The sequence below is a fragment of the Amblyomma mixtum genome, chromosome 4, assembly GCF_055824585.1.
Source record: "Amblyomma mixtum isolate Tamu chromosome 4, ASM5582458v1, whole genome shotgun sequence".
Lineage (NCBI taxonomy): Eukaryota > Metazoa > Arthropoda > Arachnida > Ixodida > Ixodidae > Amblyomma > Amblyomma mixtum.
In genome coordinates, this window is record NC_143015.1 from 119362623 (window position 1) to 119371940 (window position 9318).

Sequence of the window (9318 nt, forward strand, 5' to 3'; positions counted from 1 at the left end):
TGGCAGGCCTAATGAAACACTTGATGCCCCTTTTGAGTTGCACGACCTTAAGGCGTCCTTAGCAAAAATGCGCCGGGGTACGGCTCCGGGACGGGATCACATAACAGTGAACCTGTTGGCGAACCTACCGGACTCAGCCTACCACCATTTATAAGAATACATCAACCAGATCTGGGATGGGCGTCCACTCCCTCCCGAGTGGAAAACGTCACTTGTGACGTTTATCCCTAAAACAGGTAAGGCCGTGAATACGGTCAACCTGAGGCCCATATCACTGACCTCATGTGCGGGCAAGCTTATGGAGACGATGGTACGGGATCGCCTCTCTCCATACCTGGAGAGTAAGGGCTTCTTTGCAGTCACCATGTTCGGGTTTCGGCCCCACATGTCTGCACAGGATGACCTTCTCCAGCTACACAGGCATGTAATACGACCCACAACTATGCAACACAATGACAAAGCCATCCTCGCCCTTGATCTGAAAGGGGCTTTCGACAATGTTAAACACGGAAGCATCCTGGCCAACTTGAGTTCTACCGATTGTGGGGCTAGGGCCTATGCATATGTAAGAGATTTCTTGACTAATCGCCAGGCCTTTCTTCGGATTGAGGGCGAGGAATACGGCCCTTACATGATGGGAAGACGGGGTACCCCTCAGGGAGCGGTGTTATCACCGCTCCTGTTCAACATAGCTATGATGCGCCTCCCAAGCCAACTGGCCCGGGTGGAAGGCATTCAACACGCGTTATCTGCAGATGACATTACAATTTGGACCACTGAGGGGAGCCTTGGGGACATGGAGGCCCGCCTTCAGCAGGCCGCTTCCATAGTCGATGCGTATGCTATTGACTGTGGGCTCCAATGTGCTCCAGCGAAATCAGAGCTTTTGCATGTCAGAGCGAACCCAAAGGATAGGACACCAATTCACATCTCTCTGTCAGGAGGTCCTATTAGAGAGGTGGAGCAGCTCCGTATTCTGGGCCTTTCATTACCACAGACTCAGACCGGACTCCACCATTCTGAAACTCAAGAGAGTAGGCGAACAGGTAGGGCGCATGATCCGCCGCGTTTCCAACAAGCGGGGCGGTCTGCGGGGCAGGGACGCGCTTCGGCTCGTCTATGCCTTCGTGACTAGCCGGATCCTCTACGCCGTGCCATATCTCCGCACTACTAAGCAAGACGAGGCGCGAATAGACGCCATCATCCGCAAGGCAACTAAGCGAGCCCTGGATCTCCCGGTGGCTACCTCTAATGCCAAACTCAAGGCATTGGGGGTGCTGAACTCCTACCAGGATCTGCGGGAGGCCAACCTCGTGAACCAATACACGCGGCTCATGCAGACGGTCCCTGGGCGCCGCCTGCTAAACCGCTTACACATCCAACACGACTGCACTCCAGAGGAGGCGGAGCGTATCCCAGTACTGTGGCGCCATATGCTCTGGCTCTCCCCGCTCCCCCGTAACATGGACACCGACATGCACGTAAACAGGCGACAAGCGCGGGCTCGGGCTCTTGAGAGACAACACGGCTCCCGACCCGGTGTATATTATGTAGACGTAGCAGGCCCATCGCCCACGGGATTTTACACGGCCGCTGTCGTTCACCAGGAAATGCACGTTGATGCACTCTCCTTTCGAGCCCCGAATTCAATGCGAGCCGAGGAAGTAGCAATAGCGCTTGCTTCCGCCCACGCCAATTCGAGAATCATCATTACGGACTCCCGAAAAGCATGTGATCATTACTTAGCAGGGGAGATCTCCCCCTTAGCTGCTTGTATTCTAAGACGGACTGCCACTGATCCAACACCCAAAAGAATCATTTGGGCTCCTGGCCACCAGGGCTTACGAGATAATGAGGCCGCTGACGCGGCTGCCCGAGCGCTTACTCACCGGGCTCCTCATCCCAGGTCTTCTGGCTCGGAGACTAACCAGCCGCTGCTGCGATTCAGGGAAATTATAACGCATTATAGCGACATCCACCGCCTTTTCCCGGCCCCTGCAAAGGGTCTCAGTAAGACGGAGGAGCGAACTTTAAGGCGCCTGCAGACAGGTACTCTACTCTGTCCTGCAATCTTAAAGCATTACGATCCTAACACGGATGGGCGATGCCCGCCCGCACTGTGGGGAGACCTGTGATATCTTCCACATGGTGTGGGCATGTACTCAAAATCCCCACCTCCCCCTTCCCCTACCCCTTCCAGAGACGCATGGGAGACTGCCCTCCTCAACTGCTCCTTGCTTGAGTCCGAAAGGGCTCTGGTGAAACGGGCGAGAGACGGGGCATTGTCATGCGGTGTCCCGGACTAGGGACGCCGACCATGTAGCGGGGCCACTCTGTGGCTCCCAAACTCTATTTCAGTAATTAAATGTTTTCACCACCACCACCACCACCCAGAGCACCCCTGCTGAAGAGGCTACCCTTCGATAAGGGGTAAGGGTTGTGTGTGGGGTGTACACTAAAGGCATGCCCATAAACTGTCGGACGCCAGTTCACGTTAAAGAGCCCAATGTGTTCACAGCTTGTCCAGAGTTTCAAAACACGATGCCTTCTCTCCTTTCCGCGTTGATAAATATTGCTGCCATGCTTAAAGTGTTGCTCAAATCTGTATTGGTAAATAGTGCTTTGATAAACGCGTGTCAACTGAGTGAAATAGTAAAGGAGGACCAAGTAGAGGAGGTACTGAGTGCACCAAATTGTGTTTCAATGGTTTTAGTTTTACGAACAACAATCAGTTGATTTTTTAGCAATCATTTTTCAGCACCAGTTTATTACCAATATTATAATGGTAGATAGGTGTAGGTTTGGTGTAGGCGATGGGTGAAGATTCCTGTGTATGTCTCATACCCCTCCGGATTACCCAGGGCTTCAGTTTTTCGCTAGTGGACACCTCTGTGCACCGTGGTAGCCGGAGAAACCAAGGCCTACCTCCCGAGCACGGACCTTTGATGTCTGCCAGAGCACCCACCCTTCGGCCTGTCATCCAAGCTGCGCCCTGCTACACCTTGCAGAATCCACTACTGCCCAAACCATTCCACAGCAGTCAGCTCGAAGACGCCGAAGACTGGCTTGTCGAGTTTGAACGGGTGGCCTCGGTCAACCAGTGGGACGACGTCACCAAGCTTCGAAACGTCTTCTTTAGTCTGGAGGATAGCGCACGTACCTGGCACGAGAACAGAGAAGACGCCTTAACATCATGGCAAGAGTACCGCCCACGCCTGTTGAAAACCAGAACGGATCGTCGAGAACGGGCTGAACGGGCTTCGAAGTCTCGCATTCAGATGCCAAATGAGCCTGTAAGCATGTGCATGATGTAACAATAGCGCACAAGGAACACAAGGGACGGATAGGAAACGACACAGACAAGCGCTAACTCGCAACTGAGGTTTATTGCTGGCACGCGCAATATAAGGTAGTCACATAAAAACAAACGCAATCACACGCGGTCCCTCCTCGAAAGACCCTCGGTCCCTCGGCTTTGCTTAATGTAAGCATGTACGTGGAGGATATGACTCGGCTCTTCCGGCGAGTTGACCCGGCCATGCCTGAAGAGAAAAAGGTGCGCCAACTCATGCGCGGCGTTAAAGAGAAACTTTTCGCTGGCCTCGTGCGCAGTCCGCCAGGGACTGTTGCCGAGTTCCTTACGGAAGCGGTCACGATGGAGAAGGTGCTCCCGCGGCGGTCCACCACCTACCACAGGCCAGTACTCGCCGCTTCGGCTACAGAACCGTTTCCTGACTTCGGGGCTAACCCTGATCTCCGCGAGCTGATCCGCTCCGTTGTGCGCGAAGAGCTCCAGACGCTTTTCAGTGCTCCTCTGCCGACGGCTGGCTCTCTCTCTAGCCTCGTCCGCGAAGAGGTTCAAGCCTTTAGGCTTTGTTCCCGTCCGTTGACCCGCCGCCTTTTCCCACGGAGTGCCGTCGGCCAACGTATGGTGAAGACTTGCGAAGTCCCAAGCCCTCTTCGGCGCAATTTCCTCCGTCCAATCAAGGCTCCCTGTTTTCCGCACACCCCGACACGTACTACATCGACAATCGACGACCGCCCCAGCGGAAGACGGACCTGTGGCGTGCTCCAGATCGGCGGCGTCTGTGATTTCACTGCGGGGAACCCGGTCATGTGTATCGGCAGTGCCCCTATCGACCTCTTGGGCTGCATGGGGTTCCCTGATGACATACCCCGCACCTGCACCAAAATATGTAACGGTAGATAGGGTGACAGGTCGCTAACCAGAAAAATACGGCAGCCAGCCAGCGCGAGACGCTTCAACGTCTTCCTTTTCAAGCGCCACCTGAATACACCAGGTGGCAATATAGTATAATATAATCTGTGCTACCAGGGCACTTCCCGTGCGGCTCGCTGACACGATTTTCTTAAAATAGTCCTGAAAACGTTCAGTGATGTTTTAAACGCAGTTTGTCTTTTTTTATTATTTTCGAAGCACTTTGTTTCTCACCTGTGACGCAACCGTATGACGTACAGCATTTCGGGTGGTGGCATACGCTTTCTCGTCGCACATAGCATGCAGCTCCTTGTCAAGTTGGAACCTAGCTCGCGACCGGGATTGCAAACGACGACATATACACTCACGGTGAGACATTGATTATTTCACGTTCCCGACATGTAAGAAGTCTTAAGCACACTGTATTTTTTGTTAATATTCTGGACTCAATTACCAGGCGTACCTACAATCATCAAGCGTATCTAGTCTGACGCGAGCCACTTGATCATCATGCCCCTTCCGCAGTCCTGCCGCCTTCCTGGTCATATCTACAAGGCCTCAGCCCGCCGCAGCGCCGTCCTGGCGTGCTGCTATGTTCACCAAGCGAACCAATGCCGCCAGCGCTCCGAGAAAAAAATGGCGGCAGATTTACCGCGCTTACGCTATATGCGATTCAGGTGCGCTAGTACTTCGGTTTTCACTTTTGTTTCCGTTCGAGGCTCGCTTTTCAATGTTAGGAAGGCTTCTGACAAAGAGCGCCGAAATCGGGCTTAATCTCTGCTTTGCGTACCTTTACGGTAATTGTTAGTGGGTAACCCAGGCACATATGCAACCGGCCCATTATTGGAAACGTACTGGCAAAGACAGGTCTTACAAAGGATCAAAGTGAAACCTTCCATTTGTAATACTGGGCCGATTACCGGCGCTGCTTGGGAATGGCCATATATGTGGAATTGGTCATTCTCTACTTTACGTTGATTTATCGCTAGGAGTCTTCATGCCACTCGAGGTGCAGTGGTTAAGCGATGCGCCACTGCCCTGCGATGAAAGGCGCTGCCAAGGATGGGGCTTGTGAGACCCAGGTACCCCCCCCCCCCCCCCTCAGCAACTTCTTCCTGCCAATCATTTATTGAACGGCGCCTACCACGGTGGGCACGGTGGCTCCACAAAAACAATGGCGAAATAGGTGAGCGGGGCTGCAGTGTTAGCGCACCAAAACAAATAGGTCATGCAGCTGCTGGCACTCAACATTTCAGTGTGACGTCACAGGCTGTGCTGCGGACAGTGTGGTCGCCGACGGCGCTGGAAACGAGGAGCGAGATATGCAGAGCTGAGCAAGTGAACACATTACTCTATTTCAAGAGGGGATTTAGTGATGGTGGAGGCAGCACACGCACGCGGAGCAGCAAAAGCAGATCAGCTAGCAATCACCAAAGCGTGCGATAAGCTCAAGCAGGACCTAGAATCATTCCCACAAGGTAGCCGTCCAGGCTCGATCATTTGGAAATGCACCTGCCCCCCCCCCCCCCCCCCCCCCCCTCCATGTGGTCATTCGTATCTTAAGCCTGGACCGGTGCGATTTTTTCTTTAGCTACGATGTTCCTGTGAAGCCTGTACAGCGGCCCTTTGTAGCCAGTTGGCTGTGCTCTGGTGGTCGCTAACGAGTAATGTTACCTGATTTGAAGTCTACTATTTACACCACCTTCCCCTGATATATTTGTTTTGCGGCGTCAAACGAGCCTATCCATATCTCATCATGTGTTAATAAGTCAGGAACGCTGTTCGTTTCTCTCCATTAACTGATACCAGCACTTCTTCTTACAAAAAAAACGATCCTGATCTCTCTCTTTTCTTACTCTGAACGCACCCAACGGGATCAGCCTGTCCTGACTAAAATTCGCGTAGAAGCAGGTTCGTCCCCTGGGCGGGCCGTAACCTGCATTTCCGCGTCAATGCCATGAAATATCAGCTAATTGATTCAGCAAAGACTTTTTACGCGCAGTGCTGTTACCTCTTCCGTAGTAAGTGTTATAGTAAGTGCTCATGCTGCTCTGCCCATTCAAAACTGCTATCCAGCTTTTAAAAAGATTATACTGCGTTTTTGAAAGTTTAGTTTCGAGACTGGACGCGCTCAGATGATTATGGAAGCGGTCAAGGGTCTCAGATATGGTAAAGAAAACGCGCGAATTGGCGACCAACGACAGAGCAGCTCAAGGATGGCAGATATAATTGGGGCTTTTACACGAGCTGTGTAGTCAATAATGGCGCTTACAATGCCAGCACGGGAGCAGAGGCTGCTCAGTGGCAATGAGTTGTCTTATTGATTGCCGTGGCAGCGATCACGACGTAATGAATTTGACAGCATATAAAAGTAGCACTGTAGTCTTTTCAAGCCATTAACTAGCGTATTTGAAACCATGGCGAGTCACAAGAATAGCCTGTCATCATTCAGCGCAATTTAAGGCTGCGACCGACTTCAAAGGAGGCGGCGAAAGGCATAGCCTTACTAAGAACAAAAATAAGCGGTTTCCTTAAAGCAAGGTGGTTCGAATCGCACGAGAAGCTATCAATACAACATTTCTCCATGAGAATCCCTTTTATGTGAAGCCTTTAATCACTACACTGTGTGATTTTTCCCATTTAGCTACTTGCACATGTTGCAGCAACTGTGCGATAATTAAAACAACAATAAGATCGCAAGCGGGCACATGTGACTACACATCCTGCAGCCAAAGCACAACGCCAATACCAAACAGCAACCACCATTTTTCTTTCCATTATTTTTTTCATTTGAGCCGGAGCACAAAAGGTTTCCGAGGAGAAACGTTTATGTAAGATAAACAAGTGGTCTCAAATCCGGGATTGAACTCTATAAACAAACATCTCTCGATACTTGCGGTAATGGAAAAATAGAACCCGAAGCCAACGTTATTTCAGAGTGTCGCTTTGCATCTGCGAACAACATTGAAATCACGGAAAAAAAATTATCTTTATAGCACTAAAGATTGTTGCGCCGTTATAAGGTTAGGCGGGGATGCCTTCTAATTTAAATTCAACTCGACAGTTATTTTGCACACGAAACATATGTCATTTCGTGCGTCACAGAGCAAGAAGACAGCTTTTGTGATCCATGGCATGGCATTAACTCCTGGCATGCACTATGAACGAGAGAAGAAAACGCCCTTCTTTTGCAGAACTCGCTAATGCGTAACCACACTGTCTTTATTTGCTCTGCTAGCACTTCCTGCAAAGTACAAGATCCTGCAAGGGCGCTGATAAAGCGATTTTACATATAATCGTTCTGAGTATAATAGAATCGCGTATAATAGTTCTCGATATAGAGGAATATTACTAATGTGTAGTGATGATGTTACAGAAGAAAAAAATTACAAAGCAGACGTTTCTACAGTCAGCCATTTTAGAGAAAGCATAGGTAAACATACTATACGACATTTGACAAAGACAAACACGCGAAATCTGGTTGTCGCGTAATGGCACGAGTGCTGTAACGCTACATGTGAAATGCACACTTCCAAAATGAAGATCTTTATAATGTCCCGCAGTGGGCACAGCATTATATCTAACTGCACCTTAGAGAGCGAAGCGTATGCGCTGCACATGAAATTTATTTATTTATTTATTTATTCAAAATACCTTACAGGGCCCAGAAGGGCATTGAGTAAGGGGGCAAAAACAATGGATTAAGCAAGTAGTAAGAATAAATTAAAAACAACGCGTGATACAATGCAAAAATTAAACACAATTATAAATATACAGGGCAAAACGTACTAAAAGACATACATCACCGCGAGCAACAAAAATTAAATTAGTAGCAAGAATGCATCGCATGTGCCCAATACACATCAAAAGAAAAAGCAGTAGCCATAAAAAAAAAACATACAAATGGTTGAAATTGCACAAGAAACCAAAACTTTGTAAAATACCAACGAGAAGAAAAGGGAACCAAGGACACAGAACAACCTGAAACAAGACACTATGTCGTTAAAGAAAATGTTTGTGCAGTTGGTCTTGAAATGATTGGTGGTTGCCGATAGATGCGATACAGTTGGGAAGATCATTCCAAAGAATAATGGCACGTGGAAGTGCAGATGGATTGAATGCTAGGGTTCTTCCGTAAATGCGTTTAATGCTATACTGATTATGTAGGCGGCGTGAAATGCGTGAAGGCTCTTGGAGGGGCAAAGGAGATGGCCTGGTGCTATGACGATATTTATGAAGTAAGCATAAAAGAGCGATGGAGCGACGAATATGTAATGGTTCGAGGGAGATATCAAGTTTAATCTTAGTGATACTGGACTGGGGGTGGTACTTTTGTGTGATGAAACGAGCGGCTCTATTTTGTACGGATTCAAGCATGTTGATCAGGTAATTTTGATAAGGGGACCACATAGGTGAGGCAAATTCTAGTTGAGGACGCACGATTGTTAAGTAAGCGACTTTTCTCACGTTATTAGGGGCGTTTCGCAAGTTCCGGCGCAGGTACCCGAGTGATCTTGAAGCTTTGGCACAGATGGATTGAATGTGTGTGGCCCATGAAAGATTATCCTTGAGGTGAATACCTAGATACTTATGAATACCTAGATACTTAGAATGTAACCATGGGTAACAATGCCAATGAGTAAGTGCCTGCCACTTTATAATTTCTATAGTCGCAACCAACCGTGCTTTCACGTGGTAATTAATACCACCGAATAGCAAGTGATTTTTAAGTTTAACGCACAATACTGGTTAGGAAAAGAGTCACGCCAGAAAGACCATGATAAGAAGGTACATAGGTCGTCGAGCTGATTTACTGCACGGAAACCGTCTCCCTTTTCCTAAAAACACATTCGGGAACGCATATATTCGATGATACAGAAATTAGAGGGTTAGAAAAAAATTTTAAGCTCTAACAAAGAATAAAACAACTTTTTTTTTTTCTGTAATCAGTGTGGTGCCCCAAATACTGAATTTAGCTTGAAACGACAGCGACGAGCTCCGCACCGACACAATTTTCGGATCCTGCCAGTTTGAGAAGCTGCCTTTCGATCTCGTAAGCAAGACCTAAGGTGCTGGTGTCTCCACAGCGAGGCTTACGA